This window comes from Sitodiplosis mosellana, unplaced genomic scaffold, assembly GCF_009176505.1.
Source record: "Sitodiplosis mosellana isolate CC-2019 unplaced genomic scaffold, AAFC_SMos_1.0 Smas_scaffold_1, whole genome shotgun sequence".
NCBI classification, from domain to species: Eukaryota; Metazoa; Arthropoda; class Insecta; order Diptera; family Cecidomyiidae; genus Sitodiplosis; species Sitodiplosis mosellana.
The window spans coordinates 3091781-3117376 of record NW_022595244.1 but is presented as its reverse complement, the minus strand read 5'-3'; the positions used below and the strand labels follow the sequence as shown (position 1 = coordinate 3117376).

The 25596-nt window shown below is 38.2% G+C and overlaps 2 protein-coding genes across 4 annotated transcripts in view; one reads left to right on the top strand and one right to left on the bottom strand.

Moving 5' to 3' along the window:
• LOC129564665 (FMRFamide peptide receptor frpr-18-like) overlaps window positions 1-25596 on the bottom strand; it is a 212301-nt gene that overhangs the window by 23764 nt on the left and 162941 nt on the right. The window lies entirely within an intron of this gene.
• Window positions 1-25596, top strand: part of LOC129564669 (TWiK family of potassium channels protein 7) — a 182585-nt gene that overhangs the window by 10234 nt on the left and 146755 nt on the right. The window contains exon 1 of one of the 2 annotated variants that reach the window (XM_055438832.1): window positions 13262-15401. The exons of the other annotated variant lie outside the window; for it this stretch is intronic. The gene's annotated coding sequence lies outside the window, so the exon portion shown is untranslated. Of the gene's footprint in view, window positions 1-13261; window positions 15402-25596 lie in introns of those variants that run through there. 2 annotated transcript variants of the gene reach the window in all.

Genomic DNA, 25596 nt, shown 5'->3' with positions numbered 1-25596 from the left:
AAGAGGCAAGCTCTCTGAACAGTGTATGTGTATGTGTAAGCTTACACCTTCGCTTTGGGATTTGATCGTATTCTGATTGCTAGAGAAAATTGGCAACACGTTGAACGAGAAACTATGTACGTTGCAAAATTGTAGACGCACACATAAACACATCGGGACCAGGCAACGGTGTTGTATGTGATGCGTACACATTTTGGGTCAGTTAAGCAATAGTTCACATAAATACGTAGGCATCATCCATCTGGGTCCCATTAGATGTGATTTAAAAACCGAATCCAAGTGAATTTTGCCGAGCACAACGCAAATTTTCGGTCTTTTTTCTCTCTTCATTGTACGGTGATGTTCGGAGCCCGGTTTTCCTTTGAGCTTTTCCCTGGAAAAAAAGGGTCAACACAATACGCTGGTCATGTCACTTTGGAGAATTCAATGGTGCGCTCGAATTCCGTGTGACCGGCACGAAGTCAACACATTGCTTCGACCCGCTACAACAGAACCATTGAACGATTATCTTAATGCGATTAGCAGATTATATTCTTCGATCGATTAGTAGTACACTAATCGACTGAATTGAGTGAATGCGATAGAAATCCAATTAAATTCCATTCGTTCAGAAGATTTGCTTCGAATAGGGAATAAACGTTCAAGTCAAGATTCTAAACAGTGAATTTTGCAAGGAACATTTTAATCTGAGTTTTTTTTCTTTTCACAAACAAGAATTTTGCAAGTAAAATAAATCATTTGAAAAATTAATACCAATTCATGTATAGCACACGCAATTCAAGATGTTTTTGGCCCCAAAGCATACTCAACTTTATTCTTTATGAATCAAAGATGGCCAATTTCGATTTGTGCGCATTCGGTTCGTTTGGAGGTGGATTGGTTCAAAACACATCTTTTTTCATTGAGTGCCATCGAATAAATATTCACAACCGAACGAGAATGCTACGGACATTCAACAACAACAGAGGGAAAAAAATGACAGAAAGAGAGAATGCGAAAAAAACCATTCCTTTGGCTCTATACATTTTTTACCATTCTCGTTCACACAAAACGGATGCTTGGTGTTTCTCATGTCGGAATGCTGAAAAAAAAAATTCGCTCCTGGTCGGCGTGTGAAAAGAAAGGGAAAAAAACAAGTATACAACAAACCAAACACATAACCATAAATTGTAAATTTTTACGCTTTGCATCTGGTGAGCGGAAAGGGCGCCGGTGGAAAGAAAAAAGCATGTGCGAGAAAAGCGAGCGATATGAGTGGCAAAGCCGTGGCAAATGCGGAGTAGAACCAAACAATAAATATGATGCAAACGTAAAAACCGCCTAGCGCCAGTAATTTACTTCATGCTTTAGGCCTCAAAGCGATGGCGCTATAATAACTGAAGAGCGATCGTTTTTTGCTGTTGTTGTTTCGAAAAAGCAAAGAGTGCGCATCGTCCCACATTCACAAATATTTCACTGGGCTTTGGCTTGGTCTGCTCTATGCTGTGTGTTGTTTATTTGGAAATTCGATTTTCGATCTCGTCGAAAACTGCGACAATAATGTGTGCACACTGCACATTCGTCTCTTATTCGAAATCCAAAGCCACTGAAAACATTGAATTGAAAACACATCGTTTCACTTTCTTCCATTCAACGCACATTTGCTGTTGCTGCTGAGCTTTGGCATCAAATGCAATGAAAATGACTGTCGGGCCGGGAGCAAGCGAGCAAGCCAGTGAGTGAGTGAAAGAGAGAAAGAAGAATCGAAAAAAGCGACGCGTGAAAAATGGAATAAATATTCGATTGGAATACACGCGAGATAGACGCTTGGCACCATACACTGTACGCACACAAAAGGCGTACGATTCTTTTCTCCCTCTCTTCCAACTCTCTCGACTCTTGAATTGGACTGATCCATTGAAGTGCAATTGCTACAAAGTTTTCGCATCGGTAATAATAAATGGTTCAGCAGAGTGCGATCAAAAAGCGAGTGTGAATGCGAAAACCGTAGCATATTATTACGTAGCAGCAACAGCAGCTCCCTTTTTTTCCTGGCCTATTCAAATAAATTATGAGTATCATCAAAATTATTGTCCCACAAACGCCGTAAATATTTCAATTCGATTGCTCGACCATAAATAATGTGGAAAAAATAAGATGCAAAACTGGAAACACTTCAGACCCCATAAAGTAGCTATATCGACAATTTCAAGTGATTTAGATGATGATACCGAAAGTGGATGGTAATTTTGTGCAATTGATAAAACCGTATTTGTTGTGCACCACAAAAACCAGCACGAATTTGTTGCAGACAATGGAAAAAACGAAGCTGAAACGAAACGCAAACCGATAAACTTTGCCAATGGTATTGACAATTGATACGCTACGGTGGTAACAATCAATGTCCAAACAAATCGCAACAATGACAAATCGAAAGATACATACAACTGAGGTTTCAAACTTCAGTTGAAACATTCGCCAGAGTCAACTATTTATTGAGAGTTGTTCGGTACAATTCGGTAGAGCGGAAATAAATGCAAACAAAAACATGCTTGTCCATCGGATGAGATGATCCGTTTCGTACCCCCTCGCCAAAATTGGAAGTAGTTTGCTTCATTGCTTTTGTACAAACAGTCACAAATTTTCGACCATTGAGCGCATAACAATTGAAAATGTGAAACATCAGCTTCTGAATTCTTTTCTGAGTTGAAGGGAAAAATGCGTCGTTCTATTTGTAACATCCAAGCGACATGAACCATACAAACGAAGTTTCGTACACGCAGCGCCCGTGTACTTCGTAGTGGAAAAAAAGTGAGGCTTTCTTGTCACCAATATTGATGTTCACGAACATCATATTGTTTATGCGTTATTTCGCCCACTTTATGCACTAAAACTATGAAATTCGTTGATTGGTATCAAATTTTACATATGAATTCATCATCACACCAGGAAAACGCAACTTTTTTTCACATGAAAATCTAATGCAAGATGATTTTTTCGTTGATAGTTGTTCGATCCTGGATCACTGTAATTCATTGATGATTTGCAACGCATCTATTTTTTTTTGTCCTCACTTTTTTTCCACTACGAAGTACACGGGCGCTTTTTGCAAGTTTCTGCATGTCGCTCCCATGATTTGTAATTCTTGGAACGTTTGAGTTCATCACGAGCAATTTTCGGAGAGAGCAACAGCGAAAACATTGTTGCTACTGCTAAATGCTTCAGTCGAATACAATATTGTTTCATTTAATATGAGAGACACTAAAAAGTTTTTCGAGGGGTTTGAAGCTCAGACTTTTTCCCGTGCTGATTCTTCTTCTGTCTATTTTGCCATGCGCTGGTGAGGCCAAGCAAGTAAAGTGTCTTCATTATATGGTGTAGAGCGAGAGTTCGTCTGAAATCTGCAATATGGACTCGTTCATAAATACTTTATGTTAATCCTTTTATATCACAGACATAAATGTTATTGCCATAAGTTTTTTGTGTTGCGTGCGTGTATGGCCGGCGATTTGCGCACTCAAAACCTCGTACAAAACATTCAAAGAGCATATTCAAGTGTCTTCCGTCATTACGCAATCGCTATGAAAATTGAAACGTCTTGCAGAAATCGAGTGTTACTGCTTCCTTGTTTTGCACATTTGTTGTGCGGCAGCTCTTTATTCGCCGTTGTTCACCTCTCGTCTTTGGAAATATGACCGCTTATTTTTGCCGGGTTTTTTCCGTTGGCTGTGATATTTGGTTCAATGTTTGCTTTGTTTATTTTTTCGGGGAAAATTGGTTTGATGTGCAGCGCTCACATTGACCGATTTGCGAGCACAACACATCTATTCGACGACTATATATTCTTCTTGAAGCGATACCATGTGACAATTTTATTGTTGTTGGCCGTTTGCATGTGACGCAAGTGCTTTTACAATGATTGGCGCCGATGAGCGAACGGCTAAAATTGGGAGAGAGAAAGAGAGGGGGAGAGAGATACAAGGAATGGAAGATGGAGTGTGGAAAAGCAAGACCGACGAAAAAAATGGCATTTGTGCGTAAAGAATGAAATGAGGAAATTATTTAACATAATTCAATGCCTACGTGAAATATGTGCTAGCAACTAGGATTGAATTAGTGGTACGCGTACTGGCTGACACTCAGAAAGATATTCGGTTATTCATATCTTCGCTCTTTTTTTCACTCTCACGCTCCACTCACTTTGTTCGCATCATTCGCATTCAATTTTCATTTCTTCACAATGCGATGACACCCCATTTTTGTCGATTTTGTATTCGACTGTATGCATGTTTATGCTTTTGCTTTTGCTTGGGCGAACGCATTCTACTTATATATGGTGAAAACATTCCCATTGTAACGGAAAGATGCGTGAGTGCTCGGCAAACGAATGGTACTCGTTCGAACGCGCGCTTCGTTCATATCTACACAAATTATTTAGCTTAATCCATTCATTATGTTTATGGTTGCATTAAAATATTCGAAGCAAAATGTGAGGGCGGAAGCCGAACGCTTCCATAGAAATATTGCCGTTCATAAGAAATTGATAAAAATAAGTGCGAAGATTTACTTAGACACATAACCACAGCCAAAGAGGCAGAATAGTAAACGGGGGCAGCATAACACGAGCACCAATTCGACGATAACTATTTGCAAGCTTAAATCGGAATGGCAGTTTCTGCTTGGTTTCAGCAAGGCAAATCACAACCAAACGTCTTCAAAACAATTGACATGGTAGCGCTACGAGGATGGGACGGGTAAAAGCCGAAAGAGAGTATAGTTGCCAGCTCAGCCGCTGAGAACAATATCCATTTCATCGGCGAGACACACTATATAATTTGATAAAAGCGTGCCGTATATGACTTTTTTCTTCTTCTGACAAATGAAACGATAAGAGAGTGAAACAAGAGGCCATCGGGAGTGTATGCTATTGCTCATATTGTATATTGAGTTAGTGAACATGCATGCTGGTGCGAACGGACAACCAAATCGACGTCCAGTCGAATTACTTTAATCCAACGGCATTTGTCAGGGTTTTTTTCTTCATAAATTCTTTATATATATTGTGTATGTCTATTCAAAGATATTGGCCGATACTGTAATCGACAATGGTACAAAAATACCAATATAAACTATGGCCCGAATGGGATATCGCTATGTTGTGCTCGGCTTCGAAAACAAGATGCGATTCTTTATCTCATTCTGAAAATTGATTTCACTTTTCAAATATATATCGTTTATTCTCTGTTTCGGACACTCCGGTACAGCATCTGGATTACAAATGACGGCTCAAACCAATGGAATGGCTCAATCGATAACCAGTAGAGATAGCTTTGCTGCTTATTCGATCGTATGCTGGCTCAAACTATTTTCGGTTAACAAGGTTCTTGTTAAATGTCATCGGTTATAAATCGGCACATGCACCAAATTCCATCATACTTTCTCGCCCTCTCTCGCTCTTGCTATGCGAACCATTTAATTTTAACCGTCTCCCAATTCGAAGTGGATCAAATTGATTTTTTAAAATAATTTATTTTCGTTCTTGGTTTTTCTGTTAATAGTATTGTGAAGTGGTAGTCTTTTCCAATGCAAAAACATGATTGAATTGGAACATTTTCCTCATCAAAAGATGGTGATAACATAAATGATAGAGTCACCGATTCGCCACGATCCACTTTATTATATCTAGTTTCTGTGTGAAAGCGCGAGTGTTCATGTATATTTTATATCAAACGCCATTTCAGCCCCAACCTCCGTTCCACCTTGAGCTGGCATCGATAAGTTGCTTTGATAGTCGTTCCACGTTTGACGCTAAAACACTCAATGGATCCCATTGCGTTGGAAAAGCGGCCCGAGCACACAAAAGCCTTTTGCTACGTGTGCTCCGAACACAACAACATACGTTATGTGTATCGAATTGAATTGCAACCATCGTCGATCGATTCGATTTTTATGAGAGCGCGTGTGTTGCTCTCGTTTTTCAAGTTCCGATATAATACTTCATTTAGCCAGTTTCGATGCGAATGTATTTCGCTGGAATTTGTCGATAGACTGATGTTGAAAAGCGGCACAAATGTATATATATCAACATCTATACATCAAAATATTTGGGTCAATAAGATATTTGAGCCACAAAGCCACAAATTTTGCCTCTATTTTTGCGCTCTCGCCCTTCGTTTCAGCTCTTAAAGTGATAAACCAGCCAACGTTGTCGATGCAGACGAAAAATTCGAACGCTTTCAATGCACTCATTCTCCATTTGCCGAGCTGAACTGAGCAGAGTCGAGCGCTGAGCAAAAGCGAGAGAATTCGAGTTCAATTTATTAAGTCGCCGATATGTCGCTTTCAGGCACATCTTTTTCGCTCCGTATGAAATACACTAAACAAATGGAACAAATAGCTGTCAGCATCAATTGAATATTGGACTTTCTATTAACTAAGCGAATGAACGCTCTATTTCTCATCGCATTGTTGAAATTTTTTCTTTAAATTGAGTACACAACACACACATAGTGGCACAAAAGTAACAATTTTATCCGAAATGACGTAAATTAATTACATTACGACTTCGATGCGAATGTCATTTTAAGTCGATGAAAACGAGAGCGAAAAAGTGAAGCTGAGCGGCTGAAAGAGGGAAATCAAACAAGGGAATCGCGTTCACATTCGAGCTAAATCAATTATATGGGTGGGAATCAATTTAGCTCAAAGCGCAACGAAATATAATGAAATCTCGGTAATTCCTGAGATTTTTATCCGAGAAACGTTTCATTTAAATGAAAATTCAATCGGAAACGGTACAATACAATATCGAAGTCGAGTTGAAATCGAGATTCTTGTTCCGATGTGGTATGCAACACACGCACCCCCATAGAGTTAGCAAGAAAATTGTTTATTCAACAGATTTTGTGTCAAAAGCAAAAGTTCCTTTGTCATAAATACGTTGAGAGTGTGCGATTCTTGGTGGGATCGTTCACAAAGAGTTGCCATTGCGGAAAGTATATGGGAGTCGTCGTGAAGCAAGCGCATCCCGCAAATGTGAACCACTATTGAATATACCATACGTTGACTAAACCAAAAGCACAACGGAGTCGATTTTATTTGTTAAGGAGCTACCATTCAGCCTACATTATTGTTCTCGTATTCGCGCTCTCTCTCTCTCTCTCTCTCTCTCTCTCTCTCTCTCTCGCCTTTGCTTGGTGCGGCTTTGTATTGCCGTTGATTCATCGCTCATTGCACATACGCACAATTTTATTGCCGATCGTTAAAAGACCGAAAAGTTCAAAAGTTGCTAATCTCATCAATTATTAGCAAACTGTTATAATCGTCGGCTAGAGACAGAGTGAGTGTGAGGGAGAGAGAGAAACGAGAGTATGCAAGAGAACATGGAACATTTACTATCATATTAAATGGCTGCGTGAATAGACATTTTCAATGACTGAGGAAATAAAAACCCAATGTAATGAATAAAATTATATTGCCAACAGGACAACAAAACAATTTAGTTTTTGTGTATACCTGACGAGTGTGCCGCGTCTTCGGCTAATTTATACTCATTCCGCAGTGAAAATGGTATGCTCGCAAAGTGTTTCTTCCGTCTTGATCGCCATTTCTCATTGCAATCTATATATATTTTATTTTCGGATTCTTCGAATGGACTCACTTTGCCTTTCACCAAACTCAATTTCAAACAGCCGCTTCGCATTCAAGCCAACAGCAATAAAATACCAGCAACGAAAAAGAGAAGAATAGAAATTGTGTGTCCGGCGCGTGAATGCAAATGGAAAATTGTTTGCAATTTTTGTGTTACACGCTAGTGCGCGCTCTCTCTCCCTCAATCCATCTCGATGGCTCGACAAACGGGGTACATTGCGAAAAAAGAGCGTACATAAAAGGCGATAAACGCTAGGAGAATTTTTAAGTAGCTCGATTTTACACCACAAACAATAACACCGCATCAATGTTGTTGTTCTTTTTTTCCTTCTATTTTCATTTTGTATTTGTTGAGCTGAATGTCCACATGCCTGTGCATTTCTCTTTTTTTCACTCTTTCATCCTCTATGCATCGAAGTTTTGAACGCCCGTTTATTTTGCGCTTTTCGAGTTCACATCTAAATTTGTGTTTGCTTTCAACACGGAATAGCCATTGTTCGATGTATCAAGGCTTTTTTTATTGGTGCGTTTTCGGCCTGATTTTTTTCTCTTCTATTCTGACAAAGTTGTTTTTTGGCGTGGGCCGGTTTTTCTCATCCTTTTTATGCACTCACCCTGACCCCAACACGAATGAACAGAATTATTATTTATGAACGCTTATTGTTTGAATAAGTTTTATTTTGGCCTTTTTGGAATTATTCGTTGCTACTGCTACATTGCCTGGCTACCGCTCCAATTTTCCTCGTCGATAATTTTTTTTTTAGATAAACAACACAATATACTTTTTATTGCATTGTTTTTTAAACTGCCAATATTAAAATCAAGCATCCTGATCCAGGAATATTCAAACATCTCTTTCTAGTGCAGAAAAATGCGATTTAATTTGAAAACAATATGAAAAACATGGAGAAAAAACATGAATTCAAGCATAAACTAATCAACGGGGAAGTTTTTGGTGTACACATAGATTTTTGGGCACTAACAAAATGGTAAGCAAAAACAGAAATTCATGGAAACCTTCGAAATATTATTAAAATATGATCCAGAAATATTGACTGGGTCATCAGTAACGGAGAGAAGAGAGATAGAGAGAAATATAGTATAATTAATGAAAAAAAAATGCAATTAACAAAATCCCTGCAACAATCTCGTCTCAATGTAAGTTACGAATAAATAAACACAGTTTCAATAATTAATTATGATTTAATCAGGTTTCGTCATGATAAGAAAGATGGAATGAAAGAGAGACGTGAGCACGCAAATCGGTGACGATGGAAGTAGTGCTGGTGGCCGTCCATTGAATTTTTGGCCGAAAGTATTCATTTACAGTGCTGAACATGAATTATTTGTGTTGGTTCGCTGTTGAAAACTTGGCTATGTACCATTATCACAAAACTTTGAATGCAAGCACTATAAATATTAAACAATAGTGGTGTGTGGCACTTGCGAAAGAGAGAGAGAGAGAGAAAGAGAGAGCGAGTCGAAGCATCGTTGCTGTGTACAACATCATCATCAGAATTTGTTTCGGTATGGGAAAACGTGAAAACTTGAAGCACTTTCGGGGATAAAATATCCAGGCGACCAAAAACAAGTATTTTCGTTGTCTTCGTTTGCCATTGTTCGGTCGCACCGTCGTCGAACAGATGACTCCCGAGTAAGAGTGAACGAGAGCAATTCTGAGCGTTGTTTTATTTTAAGCCGATTTTTCAGAAGCACCAGATACCATGTAACTTAATTAAAAAGTTTGCATCGTCGTTGTTTTTTCCCTTCTTTCTCCCGTTTGAGCTTTTCCTCTCCGAGATTGTGAGAGTGAGATACGCGAGAACCGGCTGTTGAGATTCCATCTCGTGATACAATGCGATTGCATTTCAGTTCGATTTTACTTTTTCTTTCTCTTTCTTCTTGTGCTGCCGTTGAAAAGTTGCATTTACACTTTTCCGACGTTACAACGGCGATTGTTTTATGGTACTTTTCCCTTTTCGAACAATTGAAATGTGTGAAAAGCATTGCAAAACGAAAACCTTGCACTCGTGAACGAAGAAAATAAAAATAGATTGCGACAAAATGCGTTAAGAACATTATCTTTGGCGAGAGATGACCAAGAAATTTCTTGTTCCGTTCGTATTATTTTGTTGATGTGGAAAATTTTTCCGCCAAGAATGGTTCTTTTGTGTGTGTGTGTGTGTGTGCGATTCGAACCAAACATTTTGTTTCGGTTTGCAAACAAACTTTTTTTTAATACCATTAATGTCAATGCAATGGTTTTTTCTCTTTTGTCATTATTCACCCTCCGCTAGTACTTCAAATGCCCGAAAATAATGAAAGGAAATGTTTTACAAACAACAACTAATAATTGGTTTATTGTATTTTTGTTGTTGTTGCTTCTGTTTCTTTCGTGTTGAACATTTTTCATGTGCAGTGTATATGAATTGGATCGAGTTTGGACGATATTGTACGTACATATATTGCAAGGAGGGTGGAATTAGTACGAAATTAAATTAAAAGGACATATTAAAACTGCAACAGCAGCAACTAATGAACGATGCGTCCGAAGTGGATTGGTGTCAGCAGCTGGAAACTCGTTCGCAAAATTCACTAATTATTAATTAGAGAGTGATTTAATTTTTGATTATGCGTGAAAACCATGCGAACAAACATGAAAGCAAAAGTTATCCACCAAACAAATTTCGTTTGTGGGATGATGGGTATCTAGTGCAAAGTTGGATGAAGTGTCACAGCAATAGCAACAGCAACAGCAGAAAAAGTTGTAGTACTAATTGAGAGACACAGCATGTGCCACTTTGTTTACTGATGCCTTGATATGCATCAGCTTGTCATGTATATGTGTTCATTTCAATTTTCTTATTCCGTTTTTTTTATGGCCAAAACCATCAAAGAATATGGTTAACTTTTGTTCACTAACTAGATTAAAGTTTTTAGCTCTTATTGTTATTGTGTTGACACTTGTCGTCCATTTTACGATACGACACCATATTTCACACAATTTCCAGCAAACTTGTTGTGATCGCTGTCCAAAAAAAGTTATCATATTTTTCAAGCGGTAAAATGACGATGCTGAATCTCGACCATCTTGATGAATCGAAATAGGAAAGTGTTCAAAAATCAACACGACATTCGGTTTTTTCTTTGCTCTTCATTTCTTTTTTCTCTGTGTTCATCGGATGTGCAAACAAGGAAGGCACATTTGGCATTCAGGTCAGGTGAAATCAGACAACCAATTATGGCTCGCATGCGTTCGATACATTCTGATTTTTGAAAGGACATATCAACATGGAATCAATCAACCATACATCAGCTTTGTAAGAGGACGGAAGAGGGAAAAAATGCTAAGCTATTTTTATACCATCTCAAATGATTCGACATTGATTCAGTCATCAAACGCACGTACAACTAAAGCGATACACTCAATTTCTAATTGAATTTCTTTGCTGTTCATCGCTTCATTTCAAATACGAGGTAAAATGTTGTGTTTTCCTAAGAGAAGATCACCGTCCCATGAGAGCATTTCTGCTGGCCGACGTGATGTTTATGCGAGAGCGGGAATGATAAAGGGAGTCCTTCTCCCTCTCGCTTTCTCTCCAAAAGTAATCAAAATTATTCCATAATCATTTTTTAAAAGTGCTATTCAGTCAAATGAATGATACGCTCTGAAACCAAAAGAGATTATAACTGCTTGTTTCCTTCCTTCCTTACTTCCACTTCAGATAGAGCAATCGTTGACGGGATGGAATCCATTTAACATCAAAAGATAATAATAATTCGCTACAATGGTATTCATTGAATTAAACTTGGTGGCCGGATTAAAAGACCACACAGGTGTGCACACTTGGTACTATACATTATTAATTCAAAAAAGTATCAATTAATGATGAAGGAATTTCATTGGACGTGGTATGCGACTTACGAGATTTACGCGCACCGTGGTCATTAGCATAGATTTCGTTTTATTTTTCGGAAGCTCAAAGCGGCTGAGACGTAAAACGTTATCATTACCAACACAGACATTTTGATAATCAACAACATCAAAACCATTTGGATTGCAACCAAATTCAACGGGCTAATTAAAAAGTTTTAATCATTTTCTTCCTTTTTCATTCTTTTGGCCAGAGTTCATTTGAATAAATTAAATGAGTTTTCCGCACGCGATTCCATTCATACAAAGAGACGGATTCCACACTGTAAAAAAGGCCAATCCAATGCTAAATTTCGGCTCGGACTCGCAGACAAGGCAAGAAATTGTTTTTCTCAACAAATCGAAATTAGATTTTCGTCAAATTCATTTGCAATTCGATTCACAAGGTCGTATTTGTTTTCTTATTCATGTTTATTGTGATTGAATTCTGTCACCCTGCACTTTTGCGCTACGATTTGGTAATTATGTATTTTTCGAATTTTTTTTCTTGTTTTGTTTTGGTTTATTCGCCATGGATATTTTCTTAAACAATTCAAAGAAAATCTCGAAATTTCCATGTGAAAAAGTGGACAAAGTTCAGAATAATAAAATTAGAACGATGCAAAGACACTTCGATGAATATTGAAAATGTACGTGCATACTGACTCAGAGCTCGGCATGAACTCCACTTTAATTACTCGTGGTAGCTCTCGGCAAAAGCGCATCTTTCCATTCTCTTATCAAATCACTATGAAAACCTTATAAATGCCGCGTTCCACTGAGGACTATGTTTGCGCAGCAACGAACAGTTCCAGTGACCTTCTTTTGAACCACCGTACAGGGTGCTCGTGAAGCGTCGTGGAATTTCGATTTCCCCTTCAAACACCAGATACATTTTCAATGTTTTTGTTTTTTTCAATTTTCAGCAAATCATTGCTAAAAAAGCTGGATGATGTATCTAAAAGGAGTATACTACTTTTGCCATTGAAATTGCCGATTTTCAAGTTCTATCAAAATCATCGCATATAAATTCAAATCCAACTCCATCTCATTCCTCTCCATGAATGTGAAACGATGTCAGTGACTAAATTCACAAAACCGATCAAAAATTATCATTGAAGTCAATGAAAAACAATTTTCGATTAAAACTTTCCATAAAACACCAAAGTATGCTATCTCTTAAAAAAGCCAATTGGCTTTTTGGCACATCGAGAGTGTTGTTTATTGCAAATGACCTACGGCAATGATAACACTCTGGCAGGCGTTTGAAAATTGATTTTCAGTACCGGTCGTTAAGCTCATAGTGGAATTGGATACTACTACAGTTTGGTTCATACTGAAATTCGAGATACACACTGGAACATAGCATACACACATCGAAAGAGCGCGCCTGAAAGGCATGAAAATGCAAACACACCCAAAAAAAACCGTTCGTTCTGTGGTTTGAAAAGGAAAAATGTGGCACACACATTTTGGATTTTCCAGTCGTCAGGTCGTGTACGCCGAGCAACTGTATTCGGTGTTGTGTTCGGTACCGCATTGTGCAGCATTCGGTTGTCGGCATTTTTCCTCTTCTTGGATTGCTGTCGCCGTCGTTGTCGTCGTCGTCGTCGTCGTCGTGAAATTCCAGTGCGTGCTTTCCAAAGTTCGTCAACAGACACGAGCCAATCGTGTATGCTTTCGGTGCGCATTGTCGTCAGTTGTGTGTTAACCGTTGTGTCGGCAATACGAAAAATCCATTGCAGGAGCTAATATAGTCGGTTATCTCTTGTTTAGCTATTTTATACGCGTCGCGATTGCTAAATTTTTTGTTGTGCTTGTTGGTGCCCGTGTCATCGTCATTATCCTTGTCTATCTCTCATTAGACAGGCATATTATCTATGACCGGCACTGGATGCTTGGCCCTTTCGGCTATGATAACGAGGCAGTTGAACAATTGAAATAGAAGTCACAAACGCCACATAAATTGTGCTTAATTATCACTTTGATTTATCAATTGCCATTTCACGAACATTTTTACGAGATTATGACTACACGACGGACAAAATACACTTGCACAGTATTTATCGGTGCGTAATATCTCTAAATAGGAAGTGAAAGTATTCGTTTGACACAGCGAATTGCTGCTGGAGCTTGTTTGTTGCGAACAATTTTGTTCTTGTCAACGTGTCGTTGTCGGTTGTCGTGAGTTATTGGTGTAATTTCAATTGGAGCCAATTCAACTCTCTATTGTCGAATCGAAAATACATGAACCCGAAAAGTGTGGCTGGCATACAGAGAATAAAAGAAAACCGGAAAATTAGCAGAAATATATTTTCTCCCCTTTTCATTCTTTGGCTCCTTCGTTGTGCTCTTTATAACTATTCGCGCACAAATCGCCTTCGAACACAAGCGGAACAATTGAACGTTCATTCAAGTGAACACAACAAGTCATCAATCTAATAATACAGTGTATTTGATTTTAACGGCTCACTAGATTTTCAGTGAGAGTGATTTGTTTTTTTTTTCGTTTGCTTCGTACCGATTCCGAATGTGAATCCAAAACGTTATAACACAAAAAAAAATTGGAAAACGAATAAAAGGAAGTGTATCGGTGTGCATTTCGTTTAGTGAGTTCAATGTGAAACAGAGTAACATTTTACAGTAGCAATTTGTTTGAAATGGTTGATAACGACGAAAAACAGCGGAGAGGCAAGTTTTCCGAAACAAGTTTCATCGGATGAAAGACGCCAGAAAAAAAAAATCGGGCAAATGCCAAGTGACATTTCTGATAACAAAATAGCGGGAGAAAAAATCACAACGAAAAACGAATACGCGTCCCATCGATACGCATATTTTGATGCTGATTTTTGAAACGCGGTACGAAGTGCCATTTCATATTGATGATAAAAACAGCAAGAAAACTCAAAATTGTTGTTCATCCTTCGTCACCGTACCACCGTGTTGTTTTTGCGAACAAATGCAAAGCAGCGTGACACTTGAATCAATACCATTTCCATACGCATTTGTCGTTCACGCGCCGCGTCAAACAATCCCAGACAAACAGTCGAACGATTGACGCTCTGCTCATGCAAAAAATTGAAAATACACGCCTAATGCTAACAGAGCGCAAATATCCGAAAGATACATCCATCTTAATGCCAACATGTCGAGCTGATCACGTGAAAAACTTGATAGTCGAACAATTGATAAAATTTCATTTTTTGCGCTCGCTTGTGCACATATCGCTGGTTTAGTGAAGGGTGGGTGTATGTGAGTGAGTGAGTGTGTTTCCGTTTAAATTAACACCGCCAATCGCATTGTTATTTTGAAGTGCTCTGGTTGTAATCTTGTCACTTTACGTAAATCGATAGCCAGAACAATCGCTCGCCTCCGCTTGTGCCATGCACATTTCCATTTGTGCACCACGTTGAAATACGAGATAGCAGTGATTTGTGGCCATAAACTTTGTTCGGTTGACAACCGGAATGGAAAAGTTTTGTGCGATGGAAAAAAAGTGAATGAAAAAAATCTTCGAAATTAAAAAAAAAACAGTCGAATTTCTTTGTGCTTTTGACTAAAAAAATCAACTTGAAAATTTGGCTAATATTTTTGTTCGAGTAAATAAAAGCCTCGAGCGAAAAGGGAATCGGAACATAATAAACTCAATTACTCAAAATAAATAAATGACTTTGACTGATGTAACTGAACGGCTAAGGAGAAGAATAAACAATTTACAACGAGACAAAAGTTAATGATATTCCATTTTGCTGTGGAACATTTGGACAAAAAAGGACGCGCAATTTTCTTTTTGGAAGAAGAAAAAAAATTAAAGAAACACGCAAGCAGAAAAAAAAAGAGTGGAAGACAAGCGAAAAGGGTAAGTTTGGACGATGATTTCCTTATTTTGTTGAACTCATTTGGAATGTACTGAAGCAGTTAGCCTTCATTTCGATACAATACATCTCTTTCACGCTTTTTTATCCTGTTTTTATTCGCTTTTATATGCCCGGAAAAAGTTTCTTTTTTTTCCACCATGTGACGGACTGATTGAAAAATGCGCATACACACACACAGTGACCCCATAAGAAAAATGTTGGATATCACCATGATATATTGCGTTCAATGTTTTTTCATCCGTTTATATTATGTTTTTACTGTCAGGCACACAGAGAGACGAAAGAGTGAAAACCGTCCAATATAAAGTCAACATTCGATGGTTTGGGTTTTTCGTGAAATCCGAAACAAGTGCCGGCAGTGCACGTTTCACGTTACGCAATCACTACTATTTTTATCCATCTCTCATGCTGTCTCACAAACAAAAAACACATCGTGAAAAACATTGAAATAAATCCCATCGTTTGACTCGAATGAGTGGAGATGGATGGAGAAAAAAGAGAGACGCAAACGAGAACAACGGAAAAAAAATATTTCGCTCTAACATCAAAAGCCTGTTTGTTGGATTAGAATTCAGCCAACAGAGGCTTAATGAAATTTCAGTTTTTCACATTCCATTATTTGGCGTAATATTTGGCAGGGATCAAACAAAGGACTATCTTTCACTTGGAATTTCTCTCTCTGTGTGTGTGTGTCTAAATTGACGGTGATTCCATGAAACATTTTACTCGACGCAACATTTTCGGCCTCAGAGGCAATTATAAGTCAGTTCAGATAGTCAGTTCATAGAATGAATAAGATTTCCCCTGGCGGCGTTTCTTTTGTTGGACATAAACCATATATTTTCGAAATATCATGCGGAATATATGGCTTTGTTCAGATTAGTATTCACCATGATAATGCTCGACTCATTTTTCCGACACTGAGATGAAAGCTCCGGCTGTCATGTATTAACGCTCATAATCGCTATGATAATTTATGATTCGACGATTTCTACCCAAAAATTGTGATTACAAACATAATAATGAAATTTGCCCTGTTTCATCGTTGCCGTTGTCGATGATGATGCTCACCAAATTAAAACTTGTGGTGAATCGCGAATGCAAGAATATGTGTGTTAGCATTGAAATATGATAAGCTCGTAATTTACCGCTGCGATACTATTTAACCCAAACTAGGCGTGTGATTTATTTTCATTAATTTCTAATTCACTGAAACCACATTCCCCTTGATTATACTACAATTCATCGACGATCTAATTGAAAATTTCTATTCAAAACACTCATTGAAAAAGTTTTGTTGATTTCCATGAAATGCATCGAGCTCAAAATAAACTAATTAAAAGCTCGTAAACAATAATTATTAGCGAATCAATACGCGCGTATTTGAATTTTGATAGCGTTTTATTTGCTTTCATCCCGCGATGGGAGATAGGGAAATAGAGGGGGGAAAAACAAAGTTTTTATGGTAAAAACATCGAAATTATCGGCATAGATAAATTAAATATACATCTGTATCCTTTAATATTGGAATACTATTACGGTTCAATGGGCATTTCATTGGCAATAATTTGATGGAATTTGATTGTGAACTCTCGCTCTCTCTCACTTTTCTCCACTCTTCATGGTTTCATGATGATAATAATCAATACGAGGTCCGATTCCAATTGATGCGGCTTCGGTATTATTATGATAATGTAAATCAGAACCTGGTCTAATGAATATTAATTATGTTGCTGCGAAGGAAATTAAATTGAAAATTTCATGTTCATTTCAAAATACGACAAATAAACATTCAAATATGTGGTTAGTTTGGAATTGATGAAAACCCCATCGACAATGCATGTGACGGATACATGTGCGCATAAGTAAATGACTAAATTAATACAACCCATCTAGTGTATCGTTCAAAAATCAAATCCAATACACGAACAACTAAACTAATCAAACATCATTAATTTGGTTGGCGTTTACTTCGTGCGTGTCAGTCTCCATTAGTATCGACTTCCATTTTAGAAATAACCGTTGGTGTGGGTGTGTGATTGTGTGTGGTGTGCGCAGTGAAGCGATAAAATGTTCGATAAATTTACTGTCTCCGGTCGTTGTTTCACACGATATTAATGATCTTGGTTGAATCGATACGACACAAAAGACGTGGTGTCGTATTAATTTAAATGGATGAGAATGTAAAAAGGTATACAACCCGTTATATGCCTGCAAGCATGCGGCATTTAAATGGCTCTAATCATCTTGCTAATGTAACGGATGAATAGAATAACAAACAATACACAATTATGACTAAATTATCACATCCACCCATTCCAAACACACACACACAGCTTTGAGTCGCTTTTCTTAGAAATGAAGGATATTCAAACACGGACACTATAGGAAAGGAAAGGATACTTTGAAGGCAACAAAATACACTTTGTATCATTACATAATTGGATCACTGCAATCAATTATTAAATAAGGTTTCGATACTTCCTTTTGAGTAAGGAAATAAAGAACTCTTTCGTTACTGTTGGGAAAAAAGACGATTTTTCATTGAAAATTTCTCATTCGAAAATCATGTTCATGTAATTTGTCAAAAAGAGAAAATGCGAGAATCAATTAAACTAAGTGACTGGGCTTTTCGACTTTCAATCCAGTCTCAAAGTATACTTTGAAAGTACCTTTGTTAAGCAGAAACTTCTATTCGAACCAAATGTCTACATGGAGTACATGCAGTTGCATGTGTCTGCAATACTTTAAATAAAACTTGTTCCATAACCGTGTGATGTTGAATAAACGCCATTTAGACGCACATAAAATACGCAAAATTACTTTATAGCCAAATAGCGTTATTTGGGAGTTGTGAGCGAGTGTTTGGAGTTATCTGTGGGAGCTGATCTAAATTGCCATTAGTTCATCGAGTATTTTTACCTACTGACCGATTAAAAGTTTTTCAAAACTTTGGCAATATTTATTGAGTCAGTAGCATCAGCAGCAGTAGTAGCAGCACGAAATCTCCACTATGTCGAATAGTTGTATGTGTTTGTGTGCGTCCCATCCGTAAATAATGCGCTCACACCAAATCGAACCTACAACGCCAGCAGTATCATAGTTTTGTAATACTTTCGAAATAGTTTTCTTTCGCCGTTTCCTTTTCGTTTTCGTCCATTGATTTATCGTTGTCTTTAAAACTATTGTGCACAACTTACACAAAGTTCGATCTCTCTCTCTCCATCTCCGCCCCGTGTTATAAATGGCTTGTTTTACTATTCACCAGGAAAATTCAGCAGATGTGAAAAAATAGTTTATCTGTACACAAACGGAGTCTATAGACAAAGCAAGTGATTGTTTTTTTCTTCGTTTACACCAAACAAGAGAAAAAGCTTATCGTTGCTTTTTTTATCGTAATTGTGTATGCTTGAATTTGAATATGTGATGGGCTTCATATGGCTGATCAATCTTTTTATCTATGAAAATGCAATGTGTCGATTTTCATGTTGTTTAACTCATCTCTTGTTTACGGTTGCAAGGCGAGCGGAGAAAAACACGACATCATACGCCCTCTCCCTGATAGCACACCCTCATAAATCTCTAACTTCTTTCCATAAAAGTATTTATATGCTCGGCACTTGGAGCCAACTAATCAGCAGTGTTTATAGGCAATTTAGAGCGATCAAAATAGGTGATGTATTGTAAACTGGGCGCAAATAAATCTTCATACTTATTCGATACCAGATTGTTCTTGTCATTTGCCATCTTTATATGCCGGGCCGTTGTTCAATGCCACACATTTAGAACGAAAACAATTCCCGAGTTGGGATGGATAGGCTTTTGTCGGTTTAAAAGCCACTCTAAAATTTTCGTATGCATATTTATTTTATTAATGCCCGACTATTTACTGCCAGATTATTCGAATTGTCCTTTGGGCGCGGCGGAAGAAAAGTTTTTCCTTTGGCCAAACTTTTCCAATGACAATTCATTGGAATTCAAAATGGTGAATATAAATGATGAGGCTTACACAACAAATGAAGCACACAATCGAAAAATTATCTTTATGATGTCATAAATTTGTGTATTCAATGAATAGTATTCATCCAAACAAATGGCTTCGCATTTTGAATTGATAAATTTGGTTGCTATCGAAAAATTAATCCGTTGCCAGACCAGACTTTTTTCCCGCTCCGCATCCCTCGAAAAGACTTGTTTTTAAGTAATTTGGGAATTTATATCCAAGTGCGTATGTTCTTCAATTACAAACAATTTTAATTAAAATGAACACCCACCTAGATGAAAGTTGAAAACCAAAGCCAAAAGATTTGCAGCCGGTTGAAAGCTTTTCATTTTGTTTTTGATCAGTGCCTTTTTTCACTCCCCTGGCGCCCTTGTGCAAATTTTATATGTGCGCCCCTAGAAATTATCTATTATTTTGGGCCTGCGGCACCTCAGCGGCACCATTGTTCATTACATAACTTCGTGTCAGGGTAGAAAAGTCTCTGCGCAAGAGTGCCGAAAGTGCTTGGGCGCTCATATAGAAAAGAAAATTTTTCAGCAAAATTTCATAATCAAAGCGAGCAGAAAGGGCGCTCCAGCGCTCTATGCAAACAAATAAAATAGGGCGCAAGCGTCCAAAAAGCGGAACAATTTGGAAACTCACGAATAGGCTTGTGTTTTAGCTCTCGAATTGTTGCGCTCTTTGAACTCTGGCGCCCTCAGATCCTTTGCGCCCTCGTGCATTGCACGACCTCGCACATAGGGAAAAAAGGCCCTGTTTTTGCTTCAATCACCCGCTAATTGTCACACTTTGAACAATTGTAGAGCGCCATCCATAATTGACGGCAAAATCAGCTGTAAATAGCCGTGAGTGATTTCGACATATTGGGAAATGTTGCGAAATCATACCAATTAGTACTGAAATTTGCCGTCATTTATAGACGGCGCTCTACAACTTCACGCTTCGTATTTTGTATGTATCCAATACAAGATTATATGCGTGTGGCTTTGATCATCTTCATTAAATCATAGCCGTTGAAATGATTCATCTAGGCAAAAACAAAAATGCCAGGCAATTTGCATTAAAGCCCGACATCTCTCTCGTATTAAGCATTCAATCACGATTTTAATTGTTTTCAATTTTCCCTCTGCATTTCCACACAATTCGGTTTGGCGAGCAATGTGTGTTGAGTGGATGACGGAAGGCGTCGTGTATTGACAGTTGGCCATTTGTTTGAAGTGCGTTTCTTACTTCGTTGCTTTTTCTTCTTCTTCGCATTCTTGAGGATCGTCAGAGCATTTGAAGTGTTCCAGATTGCGTGCTCAATGAATGAATGAATGAATTAATTATTAAATGTTCATTAGGCGAACCGTTTACTGCAGCAGGCAATACTAATTTTGTAGATGGTAATAGCTGCGCCACCTATTGCGTCAGCTCATGCACACACACACACACACACAACGGTGCAAAAGAAGAGCGGGCACAATAAAAAAGCAGCAAACACAATCAAGTGATGGATATAGCGCTTGAAGTGTCGTTCACATTGGCCGACGAAGAGTTTTTGAATTAATGCGATTTTTATTATTGATGAGAGAGAAAGAGAAATGAAGGTGTTGTTTCGATGTGCAATTTACATTGGATCCAATGTAAATCATGAACGTTCGAAATTCAGTCGAGAAGAGACTTGAAAAAAAGCAAATATTTGTTACATCAACTCGATGTGTGTGTTTGTCCATCGAAATTGCAAATAAGCACGATAATTCTCGAGTCGGGAACGAAACGAAACAAAAAAAAAATGGTCGCAATTAGCAACGCAGGAGGAGTAAAACGTTGAAATTGGAACACGCGCGACCTAATACATATTCATATCTACTTAATTTGAATGCTTACAATGTGCCATTCACTTGGTCGCTATTTCATTTCACGTGCTCTTTTTTGCTCGCTCTCTTAGTTTGGTGGCATTTTTTATGGATATTACACGCCTAAAATCACCATTTTCTCGGTTCATGTTACGAATGGCATTTGTTTTAACACATAAATCTAAATATTGTTGTTTGTTTTCTCTTCCGCTGCGGTATTTATTGTTGAATGTTTCGACGCTTGTTTAATACATGTCAAATGACATTTTCATCACATCAGAACCGAAATGAGTGAGAAAAAAGTGACGGTAAATTCCGTTACACTTTTTAATTACATATAATTTTTTGACGTTGGTTGGGCTAAATTCCGGTGGGCCGATCATGTGTATAGCGTGTAAAAGATTGATAAACGCTAAATTGCCAATAATTTTGTGCAACGCATTCGCAAGCGATAGTATGGTGTTCACGTGGAAAATATTCTCCGAAAAATTAAGTCATCAACATTTATAGTCGCTGTAATACGTTACGATGGTATGTAAAGGCAACACCAAAACACAAACACACGCGGCCACCTCCTCACTCGCTCGCGAATCTGCACAGATTTTCGTTGTGAGAAAGCGATAGGTATATATTCGGATTGAAAGTACTTAAGACGCCTAAGAAGAGAAGATTTGAACGATGCCATGTGCAAAATATAGTATTATGTAACGTTTTATGCGTGCACGAGTTGCACATTTCAATAACTTGGTTTCCTTGTCGTTGCGTTGAACGGAGGAATTTAACAAAATTTACATAATAAATTAATAACACCTGCTTAAATGGATCTGCCGCGCCGTTATTTATTTAGTTTGAATTGAATGCTGAACGATGAAACGCAGCCGGAGAAGGAAAAACGAGTAAGACGGATAACGAAAGAGTGAATTAACGCGAAACACGAATGCATGCCTATGTTAGCGGAATATACACGTATAGATAGGAAAAGTTGATTCGCTGAGGAAAGTTGAAGATGACGACGATTATGATGATTATGATGACTAAGACGATTTCTTGCCAAAAAAATTATGAATAATTTGCGCGAAAAATGTTTGACAGTGATTCTGTCTCTTCAATTTTGTTCGTTTTACTCTGTCACTGTGATAATTTTTCCACGCCGCACACGCATTTATTGACGCACATCCGCCCAACTTGTATGAGTTTGTGTACACGAGCATGTCGTCATTTAAATGTGAAATATCTTATTCGTTGTGTGTCGCACAAAATTTAACATATTAAATTTCTTCATATACATAAACATATCACTCGCTCTTGCCAAAAGGTGTTCGCTGTAATGCGTGGGGAGCGAAAAAGCCTGCGAAAATAGTATCACATTGCATGCAATTCGGTGTAATATATGAAAATGAAAAATTAGGTACAGAAAAAGAAGAATTAAGCGAAAAGTGGAAAGGTTCGACGTTTGCAAGGGATAGAGAGAAGATGAAGTGTGCGCATCATAAGCTTGCTAAAGTACTAGAACTAAGAGTTTTCATCTCTATGCAATGGATACTTCACTGTGCATAAATCAAGTGATCCCCGCGCGCAAACAAGCAAGCTCATAAGACATTTTAGTTTCTTAATCTTGGTACAGGGTTCATCATGACGACGAAATGGTTGTGTGTGTCGCCGTTGGGATAAAAGTATTTGTTATAGACTTTTAAGTGTTGCGTTCGAATATGTTGGAGCCATTGTGATGCTTGTCAAAAACACTTGATAGAATTCATTGAAGCGAACATGAGATGCTCTTATCGCGACACGGTAAATATGAATAAACCAGCACTATACGACGATGGTAGTTTTGAATTGAACAAAAGTCACAAAAGTGTATTTCTATGCACTGAAATCTAGAATATCAAGGAGCTTATATCACACATACACACAAGCATTAAACAGCACACTTATTGTGAGCTAAAAGACAAAAAATAAATAGAGCTTGAAGTTCTATGCACCTGTATCACAAACGAATAATTCGCACAACTTATGTTTTCAAGTTCTAATGCACAACCGCACAGATCTCCGGCCGCTCATTCCACCGAATATTCGCTCATGTATATTTATTTGGAGGATTTATTGCGAAAAATGGTGAAAATGGTTAGTTTTCCATTTCGAATGTCCCACATTTTGTGTTCGCCGCAGCAGCCCATCTCAAAATATGAATGTCAAGCAATGTGAAGTAGCAACAATAGCGGCCTCAGCAATCTCACCAGCATTCCATTCACCGACACTACTTCATTATGCGTCGTTCGCTGTGTGCTGTTTAATCTTGAATTCCCAGGTAAAACATGAAACTTACACAGCATGAAATTTTATCATGCACTCTCCGTTTTTCTAGTTATTGTCTCGTTTCGAAGTTTTCTGCATTGATGTTTATGTTGGTGCGCTGTTGATATTGTCGCGCTGTTACTGTGCTGCTACTGCCATTTTTCTTTGTCACTCACTTTTTCGCTGTTGCCGAAGTGCGAAGCAAAGCATTGTATGCTGCAGAGGCAGTATCAAGACGATGCCATTATATTTTGTGCTTAAAACTTCTGAAAATATTCACTTGAGCCGTCGTGCTCATTTCTTATCTTGTTATCTACTGCTACTGCTGCTGCTGCTGCTGCTGCTGCTGTGTATGTGTATCTATGTGTCGTTGTTCAAAAGCTTGTATCTGACGTGCTCATTTCAGAGATGCGTCTATGAAAATGTCATTTTATGAACAGCCACATAAATCGGCGTCTCTCACCATTTTACCCAGCTTTTATGTATATTTTGTACGGCTGTTTACGTTGCAATTGAAAGCCATCGACTTTATTTTCATTTAGGGAGCGAACGGCTGGAGTGAATGAAAGAGAGAGAGAGAGAGAGAGAGAGCGTGCACAGCAAGCGGCTCAACTATTTCCAAGTATATGCCCATGGCTCAACCGTTCACCGTTGAGTCAAGGTACCAGAAAAGATATAGAGAAGAACAAAAAGAAAACAAACTCAAACCTGGAATGTGTTCACCTGCCATTCGGATAATTTTTAAACATTCGGTAGTGGTACTGTTTTGACCTATTTTCACACTCTGTTTATTGTAGCATGGCTCTTGAGCTTCGTCGCAAGTGTCTTTTGAGCAAAGCATTCTCTGTCGGCGCTTGAATTTCCAAGTATCAATCATATAAGACGTCATAAGCCGACGGTTCCAGAATATAGTCAACAAACGTACACATATATAAATAGCTAAGTTTCGATGAAATGTGATCACGTCGTACACAAAGAAACGGAATTTGCAAGCACGCATACACTCACGCACAGAAAAAGGGAGAGAGGGGGGGAGAGAGCGAACAATCGATAAATAATCGGAAAAGTTTTTGCTGTGCTTGTCATCATGTTCGATACAAAGTTCGACGGTTCGACATTTTGAAAGTATCGAAACACGTGTTTAGTTTAACTTTGAACGTATGACACACAAAGAAGAAGAAAGTTTAAGAGGATGGGGCGGCTACGACGACGACGGAGCATACATTAGTGCCGACAAAACCAGAATCAACAGTCACAAAAACCGAAGGCGAATGAATAATTTCGGAGAATGTGGCATCAAAAAGCAGAAGACGGAAATGTACGGAAAATGTCGATTTCCCATGGGTAAGTGACGAAAAACCAATGAACAAACCGAAATTCATCTTCAAACTAATGCGAAAGAACATTGTAGTTTTCTGTAGTGCTTGTTCAACCGGCGTCTGATGTTGTTTAAATAGCACTCATTTTTCGGCCGGAAATTCAGATGAGAATACACTCTCGTTGGTGCGCGCTCGATTCAAAGAATAAATGACGCATTTCAGTTTATTTTATTATTCTCATTTAGGCCATTTAATGGAAACACAAAAGTAAATAAATGAAGTGGGAAATTGCTGCCGTTGATTGAGTTGCGTGCCGTCGAACTTTTGTTTTGTTTCGGTTTCCGTTTTTGTTTCTTGCTTCGGATTAAATCGGCTTCGGTTCGTCATTGTTTTCTACTCACACTCTCTCTCCCTCTCTCGCTCTTTCTCTCTCATTGTCAAAAAATGCTGCCCGTTAGCAACGACGTTTATCCGCATCGACAACGAATCATCACGTATTTTGTTTTTGATTGAAATATACTTTGTGCCTGATGCGCTTTTGGCATCAATTAAAACTCCTTGCCAACAAAATGGAATAAGAGTATACCATTTTTGGGGAGCGGTAAGGTTTTCAACTGAACTAAAGCGTAAAAAGAGAAAAAGTTTCGATTGTTGTATGGACAGAGGTCTCATTCGCTCTCAAAATATATTTCGTAATATCGCGGAGCTACTGCGAGTAGCA